At 52.6% G+C, this 12,537-nt stretch overlaps 1 protein-coding gene across 9 annotated transcripts in view; it reads right to left on the bottom strand.

Annotated features, from left to right (window-relative positions):
- LOC125628643 (uncharacterized) overlaps window positions 1–12,537 on the bottom strand; it is a 96,597-nt gene that overhangs the window by 24,514 nt on the left and 59,546 nt on the right. Inside the window, exons 1-2 of one of the 9 annotated variants that reach the window (XM_075124003.1) lie at window positions 8,770–8,803; window positions 6,636–6,717 (exon numbers count right to left, since the gene is read on the bottom strand). The exons of 1 other annotated variant lie outside the window; for it this stretch is intronic. The gene's annotated coding sequence lies outside the window, so the exon portion shown is untranslated. Of the gene's footprint in view, window positions 1–2,287; window positions 2,723–6,635; window positions 6,718–8,613; window positions 8,705–8,769; window positions 8,804–12,537 lie in introns of those variants that run through there. 7 more of the 9 variants (XM_075123995.1, XM_075124002.1, XM_075123994.1 and 4 more) reach the window with 7 other exon arrangements.

A 12,537-nucleotide genomic window follows, 5' to 3' on the forward strand; every position in this document is an offset into this window, starting at 1 on the left:
AGGGATTTACCCAGTGAAGTGAATTTCCCTCTGGGTGACTCTGACCCAGCCACTGAAAGATCCTTGTGCCTTAGGTTCCACACTGACCACAGGAGTTTATTAATACTCCCTCCCTAGACTGCCGGGGTGGCCAGAGTTTATTAGCTTGTTAGGGGAATCATAAGATTACAATTCATTAAGAATGATGATATTTGTGTGTTTATTACTAAATTCCCGGAGACCCAACCCCGCCAATCCCCATCCTTCTTCCAGTGAGCTATAAATATCTAAGGGACTCAGCTCCTGATCCTGCCCCTCCCCACAGTCTACAGCAGCCCTTTTAAGAACAGGCCAGGGAAACATGTAAATACTTTGAACCAAATTCCTGAAGCTGCTGAGTATGCACAAGTTAAAATGAAACCAAGGCCCCGTCTCTCCCAGCACGTGGCCCTTCTTGCAAATTAATAGACACTCCCCAAAAATCGGAAACAGCCACTTCATAACTGATAGAATCTTATTTATCTATTGACTTCTGGGAATTACCAATAAAAGAAAGAACCCAGTGAAGGTCTGAGGGAAAGATCTCATGTGTCTTTACAAATCGGTATAATCTAATTTGGGACTTTATACACTAAATTGACTTATTCATAGCCCTATGGTATTGCCTGGTGTCACTTCAGGGCAGAATTAAGGTTGGGTGCCTTAGCTGTGAATTTCCAACCCCTAGCATATTGCGATTGCTGTTAAGTGGGTTTGGCAAAATTAATTTTGTCTATTTCTTTTTTAAATTTCAATAGATGATATCAATAGTTATTTTAAAGCCCTTTTTTAATGTTTACAATTTCAGTGTTCAGAACTGTGGGAAGTTATGGGCGTGGTCAGACAACAATTATTTAATTACAGTAAATGTTGAGATTTGAAAAGCCAAATCTTTATAACTGTTCAAACACAAATTGTCAATGTCACACGCAAAATATACAGTGTAAATATCCGTAAATCAAACTCAACTTTCTCCAGAAGCATTTCTGTATATTACCTATATAAATATTTTTCATCTTTGTGTGTACAGTGAAATCAACATTTACTGCAATTTATTAATAAAAATCCAATCCTTTCAAGCGTACTTTCAAGTAATGAAGTATTTTAATTCTTTCACTTCCTAGACTGTAATGCTTCCTTTGAGGATAATTACACCCTCCCTGTGATGTATTTTACTCTCAGTACCGTAACCCCATCATGAGGTAGCTCCTGTCTGGGAGCTCTGCTGAGGCCAGTGGCATTATGATCAGAAGGGGACACTCTGACACATGAGGAGAGACACATGGGGGAGGGTGGAGGATGAGGTAACATGGAGACTACCAGGGTTGAACATGGCCTTGCAGAGTGTGGGGAGCAAACTCCCTCTCAGTCTCTCCTCTCTCCCACCTCCCAGAGTCAGTAACTCTGATAAATCGTTCCCTGAAATCTAAATAGCCCCAGTATGTGAGAGAGTGATTAACGCAGGTGCCTTAGGGGCTGCAGCGCCAACCCCCTGCCTGGACGAGGGGGATGAAGAACTGCAGTAGAAACGGGTTAGGCTGGGAGAGGGCACAGCTGATGTGGGACTGGGAGCTCAGTTGACCAAGAGGCCAGAACTCATTGGGGGTTGGGACAAGGAGTCAACAGGACTGGGTAGAGGCACTTCTGTGTATTTTCCCCCTGTTTACCATCTTGCCATGTATTTAGCTTAGAAACTTTTCATTCAGATTTAAACACATTGGAGCGAAGCTCTGTTGAGGCGTTTCCACTTACAGTGGTACAGTTTTAATTAGGTCTTAATCAGATGCGAATGCAACACAAAGCAGTCAATAATTGGTGTGCTTTCCTTCATTAACTTGACTGTGTGCGGTGCATAGCTTTTAAAAAGAAAAGATGGTGTGAGAGAGTGTCAAAATTTCAGGCATTAAGACATGGAAATTAGGTGTCAGTTCAGTTCTCATGCGTTTATCTCGTTATTTTAATTTAATAGTTTTAAGGGAATCAGTGTTAATACCATGTTGTTTTAATAGCATTAGGGTCTATTTGTAGAACTGTTTGCAAGATTTCATTGGATATTATGAACCAGCCGTCTTAACCTTTTATTTCAGGATTACTAAATACAATCCAACACCCCACTCCTGAAAGTCTGCATGCCCTGGCCAGTGGCATGCTCCCCAGAGAGCAAACACCTGAGGAGCCCTTTAGCACTAAAGATCACTTTTGGCTCTTTGACATTGCTTTATCCACCCCACCAGAAAATGCTACAGGTAACCAGGTAATTACAGCGTACCCTCACGAGGTGTAGGTCTACCAGGTATGTGCCAAAATTCAAATGGTTCTGTTTGGTTTATCTTTCATTCAGCTTTGCAATTCTTAGATCCCATTTAGAAAGTGGAACTGAAATAACCAAAGCAAGTTAAGAAGAGAGCGACATCGGGCATAGGTGGGGGAAAAACAATAAAGGGAAAGAACTGACTATGCAAAAAGGAACATCTCAAACTATCAGAGCCCCAGACCCCCGTCCAACTGAATCCACCCCAGCCAGGCATATCAAGCTGGGCCCCTGAAAAATCGCCCATCCCGTCTGGCAGTGAACGCCGCGTGTTCCAGATGGAGCTATGGTGTGTGCGTCTGCTCCGCTGACATGCTGCTTTGGTACGGAAGCCACCACGGCCACAGGGAGCAGAGACATGGACTCCTACAAAACAAAATCCAACACCGCGTCCCCTCCCACCTCCGCACGGTCTGCCATCCCTTCCCCCACCTCCACATGGCCACTCTCAGCCTATTGCTAACAGTTCCTTCCAGCCTTCAGCTCTATAAATAAATAAAACATGGTGTTACAAAAGGTAGATCGTGCCAGAGCAGCCTGATCTCCTTCTGTGAGAAGGTCACTAATGTTTTGGATAAAGGAAATGCAGTAGCTCTCATCTATCTGGATGTCAGTACAGCATTTGATACAGTTCCACATGGGACACTTAATTAAATTGGAGAAGATGGGGATTCATATGAGAACTGAAAGGTGGATAAGGAACTGGTTAAAGAGGAGACTACAAGGGATCATGCTGAACTGCCAGGCTGTAGGGAGGTCAATAGTGGAGTTTCTTAGGGATTGGTCTTGGGAACAATCGTATTTAACATTTTTATTAGTGACCTTGGCACAGAAAGTGGGAGTGTGACACAAAGCTGGGAGGGATTGCCAATACGGAGGAGGACCAGATTATCATACAAGAAGATCTGGATGTCCTTGTAAACTGGAGTAATAGAAATGGGATGATATTTAATAGTGCAAAGTGCAAGGTCGTGCATTTGAGGACAAACAACAAGTATTTTTGCTGTAAACTGGGGACTTAACAGTTGGAAGTGACAGAGGAGGAGAAAGACCTAGTATTGGCTGATCACAGGATGACTATAAGCTGCCACCGAGATGCAGCCATGGAAAAGGTTAACGCAGTCTTAGGGTGCATCAGGCAATGTAATTCCAGTAGAAACAGGAAAGTGTTAGGGCCATTCTATAAGACACCGGTGAGACCTCATCTGGAATAGAGTGTGCGGTTTTGGTCTCCCACGTTTAAGAAGGATGAATTCAAAGTGGAACAGCTGCAGAGAAGGGCTACTAGGATGATCCGAGGAATGGAAAACCTGCCTTATGAGAGGAGACTCAAAGAGCTTGGCTTGTTTAGCCGAACCAAAAGAAGGCTGAGGGGAGATAGGATTGCTCTCTATACATACATCACAAGGATAAATACCAGGGAAGGAGAGGAGTTATTTAGGTTAAGCACCAATGTTGACCCTAGAACAAATGGATACTGGCCATCAGTAAGTTTTGGTTTGAAATTAGGGGAAGGTTTCTAACCATCGAAGTGAAGTTTTGGAACAGCCTCCCAAGGGGAGCAGTGGGGGCAAAAGACCTAACTGGTGATGCAGGTCCGGGTCTGTGCAGTGAGTGGCACAGCAGGGGCTCAGCTGGGGGCTCTGCAACTCCCGCCATTACAGGAGCCCTGATTTTGTTTGGGGTCCCTGCAGCATCTGGCCAAATGTGGGGGGAGGATCTCCGTGAGGGTCTGTGCAGAGCCCAGTACAGTGGTGGGGCATGATGTTGGCCGAGGTCAGTGCAGGGCCAGGCCCAGCGGGGACACAGATCGCAGTCGAGGTCTCTAAAGTGCCCAGGACCCCGGAGGCCGCAGTCTGGGCCACAGTCGTGCGCTGCCTGGCACGAGGGGGGCCGTGATCTCGGTCCAGGTCTCAGTTTTACCTGGCACAAGGGGGGGCCTGATGTCAGCTGGGGTCTCTTCAGTGCCCAGCACAATAGGGGCGCAGATCTCCGTTGGGGTCTCCACAGCGCCTGTCACAACAGCGGGGTCTGACCCGTGTTGGGGTCTCTGCCGGGCCTGGCAGAACAGGGGCCCGGAGCTCAGCCAGGGCCCCTGTAGCCCCCGGCCCGACAAGGTCCCTGCTCTCTGTCGGGGCGCGGGCAGTCCCTGGCGCAACGAGGGCCCCAAACTCGGTCAGGGTCTGTGCCGTGCCCGGCACGCGGGAGCCCCTGATCTCAGGCAAGCCCGAGCCACCGTCAGCACCATAAGAGCCCTGATCTCAGCCAGACACCTGGGGAGAAAAGCGGGAAGATTTCAAGGAATTGCTATCAGTATTTCAGAACTGAGGAGAAAACAAGGCACACGCTAAATATTTGCCAATATAAGAGAAAAAAACCAACATCTGGGGAGATTTTATGTCACCCTTCAACCGTTCAAGAGAAAAGAGGGGAAATTTGAGGGGATTATACAGCGATATTCAATGAACAACAGAATGGGGTGGATTCTTCTTGCCACCCCTTCGCATGGCCGGCGGGGAGCTCTGGGTGATGTGGCTTTCACACGGGAAAGGAGCGGGGCTGGAGTCAGAAGGTCACTGGTTGTGGGGTCTGGGAATTTGACTAGCAGGCGGTGTGGGGGGGCAGGGGCTGCTGGGTTGGGCGGGACAGGGAGGGGAAAGTAGCTGCGACTGGGAAACCTGGGGCCGTCTCCATGGGGGGCGCTTGCTACTCCCTCCCCTTCCTGGGCCTTTCCAGGCCCTGTGGCCAGCAGAGAACGGCCCCCCCAGCCCAGCCCAGAGGTGTCCCTACCTCAGGGCTCTCCCAACCTCTGCCCATTAACCCTCTTCCCATTTCAGAAATCATTCAGGGAAATGATTTCCCACCTAAACAAGGACAAGTCGCGGCAGGTAAAACCATGGGGAGGGAAACTCCCCAAACCTGAGATTTGAACTGGACATTGGAGAAGTGGAGAGAAAACGGGGTACAATCGGTGGAGGAGAACAGAGAACGTCTCAGGAATTTGAGAGAAAACGGGGCGGGGGATCACCATAGATTTTGATCTTTGCTATCTAGAGAGAAAAGGGGGAAGGACTGGAGAGAACGTAACACCCTGTCTTGGGCAGCATTGAACCGGGGACCTCTGGAGCTTAGTGCATGGGGTGGGCAAACTATGGCCTGGGGGCCGGATCCGGCCCCTCAGGGCTTTGGGTCCGGCCCATGGGATTGCCACCCCCCTGGTGCCGCGGGCCCGCGCCACTCCCTGAAATGGCCGGCACCACGTCCCTGCGGCCCCTGGGTCGGGGGGGGTATCTCCCCTGGCAGCTCCCATTGGCAGGGAATGGGGAACCGCAGCCAATGGGAGCTTTAGGGGAGGTACCCACAGGCGAGGGAGGCTCATGGAGCCCTCTGCGCCCCCCCCGAGGGACACGGTGCTGGCCACTTCTGGGAGTGGTGCGGGGATAGGGACAGGGCAGGCAGGGAGCCTGTCCTGACCCCGGTGCACACTGCTGCCACCTCGGAGCAACTCCAGGTAAGCAGCGCTGGGCTGGAGCCCAAACCTCCCCTGTACCCCAACTCCCCGCCACACCCCGCACACCTCCTCCACCCCAACCCCTGCCCTGAGCCCCCTCATACATCCCACGCCCCTCCTCTGCCCCAACCCCTTGCCCTGAGCCCCTTCCTGCACACCGCACCCCGTCCCACACCCCGACCCCCTGCCCCAGCCCTGCATGCAATTTCCCCACCCAGATGTGGTCCTCAGGCCAAAAAAGTGGCCAGGAGTCCTGTGGCACCTTATAGACTAACAGACATATTGGAGCATGAGCTTTTGTGGGTGAATACCCACTTCGTTGGATGCACGGAGTGGAAATTTCCAGAGGCAGGTATAAATATGCAAGCAAGAATCAGGCTAATCAACTACGATACCCACAAGAGGAAATAAGGAAACAGATCAAGAGAGCCAGACGCGTCCCAGAAGCCTCCTGCTGCAAGAGGAGCCCAAGAAAGAAACGAACAGCACTCCACTGGCCATCACATACAGTCCTCAGCTAAAACCTCTCCAGCGCATCATCAGTGATGTACAACCCATCCTGGACAACGATTCCTCACTTTCACAGGCCTTGGGAGGCAGGCCAGTCCTCGCCCACAGACAGCCCGCCAGCCTGAAGCATATTCTCACCAGCAACGACACGCCGCACTGTAGTAACTCTAACTCAGGAACCAATCCATGCAACAAACCTCGATGCCAACTCTGCCCACATATCTACACCCGAGACACCATCACAGGACCTAACCAGATCAGCCACACCGTCACCGGTTCATTCACCTGCACGTCCACCAATGTAATCTACGCCATCATGTGCCAGCAATGGCCCTCTTCTCTGTACATCGGCCAAACGGGACAGTCCCTACGTAAAAGGATAAATGGACACAAATCAGATATTAGGAATGGCAATATACAAAAAGCTGTAGGAGAACACTTCAACCTCCCTGGACACACACAATAGCAGATGTAAAGGCAGCCATCCTGCAGCAAAAAACTTCAGGACCAGACTTCAATGGGAAACTGCTGAACTTCAGTTCATTTGCAAATTTGACCCCATCAGCTCAGGATTAAACAAAGACTGTGAATGGCTCGCCAACGACAAAAGCCGTTTCTCCTGCCTTGGGGTTCACACCTCAGCTGCTAGAAGAGGGCCTCATCCTCCCTGATTGAACTAACTTCCTTATCCCTAGCCTGATTCTTACTTGCATATTTATACCTACCAGCCTCTGGAAATTTCCACTCCATGCATCCGACGAAGTGGGCATTCACCCACGAAAACTTATGCTCCAATACGTCTGTTAGTCGATAAGGTGCCACAGGGCTCTTTAAGGAAAAGGAGGACTTGTGGCACCTTAGAGACCAACCAATTTATTTGAGCATGAGCTTTCGTGAGCTACAGCCCACTTCATCGGACGCATGCCGTGGAAAATACAGGGGAGAGATTTCATGTTCTCTGTGTATACAAAAATCTCTCCCCTGTATTTTCCACGGCATGCGTCCGATGCAGTGGGCTGCAGCTCACAAAAGCTCATGCTCAAATAAATTGGTTGGTCTCTAAGGTGCCACAAGTCCTCCTGTCCTTTTTGCGAAGACAGACTAACACGGCTGCTGCTCTGCAACAGGACTCTTTGCAGCTTTTACAGATCCAGACTCACACGGCTGACCCCCCCCCCGATACTTGACCTCAGGCCAAAAAGTTTGCCCACCCCTGCTGTACAGCATGAGCAGAAAGCCACCTGGATGTCAGCGAAGGCTGCAGAGGAGAGTCATTCGCTGCTCTCCCAGCAGTCTCCGTGCCACTGGACGGGACAGGACATCACCCCCAGGGGGTGGGCAGGGGTCCGCTATCCCCACGGGAGGGGGCAGCGGTAAATCCGAGGGGATCTCAGCCCCCCACCCTTGTCTCCCCGGGGGTCCCCTGCTCTTCTCCTCTCCCCGCCATATCCTGGCTGCGCAGATAATTTTCCATCTGCCCCTTTCCCCAGGTCTCCCCCTGTCCCCCTTCTCCTGCCCCCCCCCGGGTCTCCCCCCGCCCCCCTTCTCCTGTCCCCCCCGGTCTCCCCCCACCCCCCTTCTCCTGCCCCCCCAGTCTCCCCCTGCCCCTTCTCCCCCCGCCCCCTTCTCCTGCCCCCCCCGGGTCTCCCCCTGCCCCCTTCTCCTGTCCCCCCCGGTCTCCCCCCGCCCCCCTTCTCCTGCCCCCCCCGGGTCTCCCCCCGTTCCCTTCTCCTGTCCCTCCCGGTCTCCCCCCGCCCCCCTTCTCCTGTCCCCCCGGTCTCCCCCCGCCCCTTCTCCTGCCCCCCCCGGTCTCCCCCCACCCCCTTTCTCCTGTCCCCCCCGGTCTCCCCCCGCCCCCTTCTCCTGCCCCCCCGGGTCTCCCCCCGCCCCCTTCTCCTGCCCCCCCCGGTCTCCCCCCGCCCCTTCTCCCCCCGCCCCCTTTCTCCTGTCCCCCCCGGTCTCCCCCCGCCCCCTTCTCCTGTCCCCCCGGTCTCCCCCCGCCCCCTTCTCCTGTCCCCCCGGTCTCCCCCCGCCCCCTTCTCCTGTCCCCCCGGTCTCCCCCCGCCCCTTCTCCCCCCGCCCCCTTTCTCCTGTCCCCCCCGGTCTCCCCCCGCCCCCTTCTTCTGCCCCCCCCGTCTCCCCCCCGTCCGGCCCCCTCCCCCCGGGGGGGGGCAGATCCCGGCGCTGCGAGAGGCCGGGTCCCCCCCCCCCCGGACCCGGGGCAGAGTCACCGCCCGGCCCCCCCCGGGGCTCGCTCCGGTACCTGGAGGCTGCAGCGGGGCGGGCGGAGCCCGGGGCGGCCCCAGGGCGGCTCCAGCGGGAGCGGGGCCGGGGCCCGGGCCGGGCCCGGGGGGGGCGGGGGGGTTAAGGAAGGTCGGTCCCGTCCCCGTCCCCCCCCCCCCCCCCGGCACAGACTCACAGCCGCGGATCGCAGACACGGTCCTTCCTCCTTTGTTCCCCCCCCCCCCCCCCGGCTCCCGGCCCCTCCCAGCTGGGCTGAGCCTGCAACCCGGGCGGGGGGGGGGCCTCCTGGAAAGCCCCAGGTGTGGTGGGAAATGTAGTTTCTCTGGGATCCGCCTCTGCGCATGTAGGATTGTGTGTGTCCCCCCCCCCACACACACACCCCCCACACCCACACTGGGAGCTGCCCCTGCCAAGAGAGACTTGGGGGACCTGGTCACATCTCTTATTGAACCCGCCTCTGCTTCCCGGCGAGCCCCAGGAAACTCTGCTCGGGCTCTGGGAGAGGCTGAGGCTGCACCCCACCAGCCAGGCCAGCGCCCCAGAGTTAGCAGCCCCGCTCTTCACCCCTGCCAGACAGGCCTGGGCGTCAAGCCCCCCCCGTCTGGCGCCCGCCCGTAATCAGTGTACCGGAGAGGGGAATGCAGCCAGAAAAAATGAGCTGTAGCTCACGAAAGCTCATGCTCAAATAAATCGGTTAGTCTCTAAGGGGCCACACGTCCTCCTTTTCTTTTTGCGAAGACAGCCTAACACGGCTGTTACTCAGAAAAAATATGGAGACCATTTTCGGTGCCCCAAAAGAACCAGCTTAGATTACGCAGCCGGGCCCACGGGGTACACGTCTTAAGGCACAAGGAAAACAGCACATCAGACAGGGCTGACTCCAGAACTTCTGCTAGGCGGAGGCTTTTGAGGTAGTACCAAAATATAGTAAATCCTGTGAGCCATGACCAAGCGTGGGGAAGGACCCAGCTGAGGGCAAGGCTGCCCTGATTCCACTTCCCATCATAGGCGACCATTTTCAGCAGGTCACTTTGGTCATTGTAGGGCCCCTGAACAAAGTTACCTGGATGGGGGAAAATATATTCTGGTGGTAGTGGATTCTCTCTCCTTTAGAGGCAAACATGACGACAAATGCCTCACTAGTAATACTCAGCTCAGTGGGGTTTGACTCGGGGCAAATTTTATCTCTGTGCTACATAAGAACGGCCCTAAGGGGTCAGATCAAAGGTCCATCTAGCCCAGTATCCTGTCTTCCAACTGTGGCCAATGCCAGGTGCCCCAAAGGGAATGAACAGAACAGGGAATCATCAAGTGATCCATCCCCTGTTGCTCATTTCCAACTTTTATGGTCTTGGCCTTCACAACATCCTCTGGCAAGGAGTTCCACGGGTTCACTGTGTGTTCTGTGAAGAAATACTTACTTTTGTTTGTTTTAAACCTGCTGCCTATTAATTTCATTTGGTGAGCCCTAGTTCTTGTGTTATGAGAAGGAGTAAACAACACTTCCTTATCTACATCAGTCATGATTTTATAGACCTCCCTCATATCTCCCATTAGCCATCTCTTTTCCAAGATGAAAAGTCCCAGTCTTATTAATCTCTCCTCATAGGGAAGCCGTTCCAGACCCCTCATCATTTCTGTTGCCCTTTTCTCAACCTTTTCCAATATATCTCTTTTGAGATGGGGCAACCACATCTGCCCACAGTGTTCAAGATGGGGGCATACCATGGATTTATATAGAGGCAATATGATATTTTCTGTCCTGTTATCTATCCCTTTCTTAATGATTCCCAGCATTCTGTTTGCTTTTTTGATGGCCGCTGCCTGTTGAGTGGATGTTTGCAGAGAACTATCCACAGTGACTCCAAGATCTCTCCCTAAATTAGCTAATTTAGGCCCCCTCATTTTATATGTATAGTTGGGATTATGACAGGTTTCAGAGTAGCAGCCGTGTTAGGCTGTATTCGCAAAAAAGAAAAGGAGGACTTGTGGCACCTTAGAGACTAACAAATTTATTTGAGCACGAAAGCTTGTGCTCAAATAAATTTGTTAGTCTCTAAGGTGCCACAAGTCCTCCTTTTCTAGTTGGGATTATGTTTACCAAGGTTGGGATTATGTTTTGCGTGACTATGAGAGAAATAGGATGTTCCACACTTCTGGTCACCTCCCTCCCACCCTTGAGCAACTGCCTGGGTGAAGAATTTAAAATGATGTTGAAAACTTTTGTGGACCCACAGCTCAAGTTACCTGCTATTTCCCTGTGAGGGGGTTTCCCCTGGGAACGCACAAGATGCTCTGCTTTTCAACTGCTCTATGGGAGAAGGATACTGGGCTTCTGGACCTAATGAGCATGGAATGGGAAGGCCTGGCCTTTCCTGAAGGGGAGACCATGGTGGAGGAAAAAACTCCTAGGTTTTGCCCAGGAGCCTCTAGTTACAGCACAGGAGTAACAGAAAGTCTGGTGTGACCATACCATGTGGAGTTGGGCATAGGGTATGGTGGACCAAGTTATGATGCTCATCCATGTGCAAAGAAATAAACTCCAGTTCTCTTCATGTGCCAGTATATTTATGCCTGCATATGTAATTTTCACTCCATGCATCTGAAGAAGTGGGCTTTCTACTCAGGAAAGCTTTACCCAGCAGCCCCCTCCCTTCCCCAAATAAATCGGTTAGTCTTCAAGGTGCCACCGGACTCCTCGGTGTTTTTAAAGTTCACTAAATATTTCAGGGGAAAGGGTCAGTGTGACCCCCAGCAAGAGTTGGTGGCTGCACGCTGAGGCCTCCAGAAATTTGTTGTGAGAACCCCTGGTTCAGGGAGGGAATGGTGGTGCCTGGAAAAACCCAGGCAGGAGGAAGAGAGACTTAGGCATCTACCCAAGACAGCTGATGGCTAAGGAGCCTGGCATGTGTGCCCTCTTGTGTGTGTGTGTGGGGGGGGGTGAGGGAGGGCATACAGATGTAATTGTAGTTAATGGTGACACCTGGCTTCTGTCTGCAGGCTGCTTACAACCGACTGCTAGAAGGGACATTTCCTCCAGACGGCTGCATTGATGAAGTGGACTCTAGCTCATGAAAGCTTACGCTCAAAAAAACCGGTTAGTCTCTAAGGTGCCACAAGTCCTCCTGTCCTTTTTGCGCATACAGACTAACACGGCTGCTGCTCTGACACCTGTATTTGTGAGGTACCCTCCAGCTCAGGGGTGGCCAACCTAAGGCTGAGAATGAGCCAGAATTTACCAGTGTACATTGCCAAAGAGCCACAGTAATACGTCAGCAGCCCCTTTCCCCATCCTCCACCCCTTGCTTCCAGTGCCTCCCACCCACTGGCAGCCCCACCAGTCAGTGCCTCCCCTTCCTCCCCACCCCTCTGCTGTTTTGTGGCATGCAGGAGGCTCAGGGCAGGGCACGGGAAGGGGTGGAGTGGGGGCATGGACTGTGGCAGAGTTGGGGTTGAGCAGGCCCGGCCCATTGGAAAGTCGGTGCCTAGACAAGGAGCCGCATATTAAACTTCTGAAGAGCCGCACATGGCTCCAGCTGCACCATGTGCCTGGACAAGAAGCCATGGGTTTAAATTGCAGCAGGGGCGGTTTAGGTTGGACGTGAGGAAAAACTTCCTAACTATCAGGGCGGTTAAGCACGGGGATAAATTGCCTAGGGAGTCAATACGATGAAATTCAGCAAGGACAAATGCAAAGGAACAACCAATTGCACACACACAAAATAGGCAATGACGGCCTAGGAAGGAGCCCTGCGGGAAGGGAGCTGGGGGTCAGAGTGGATCACAAGCTAAATATGAGACAAGAGTGTAACACTGCTGCAAAAAAAAAAAAAAGAACGCAAACATCCTTCTGGGACGTATTAGCAGGAGTGTTGAAAGCAAGACACGAGAATTACCGTAATTCCTCCGCTCTACTCCGCGCGGATTAGACCTCAACTGGAGG

This window comes from Caretta caretta, chromosome 28 (assembly GCF_965140235.1).
Source record: "Caretta caretta isolate rCarCar2 chromosome 28, rCarCar1.hap1, whole genome shotgun sequence".
In the NCBI taxonomy this organism is placed as follows: domain Eukaryota; kingdom Metazoa; phylum Chordata; order Testudines; family Cheloniidae; genus Caretta; species Caretta caretta.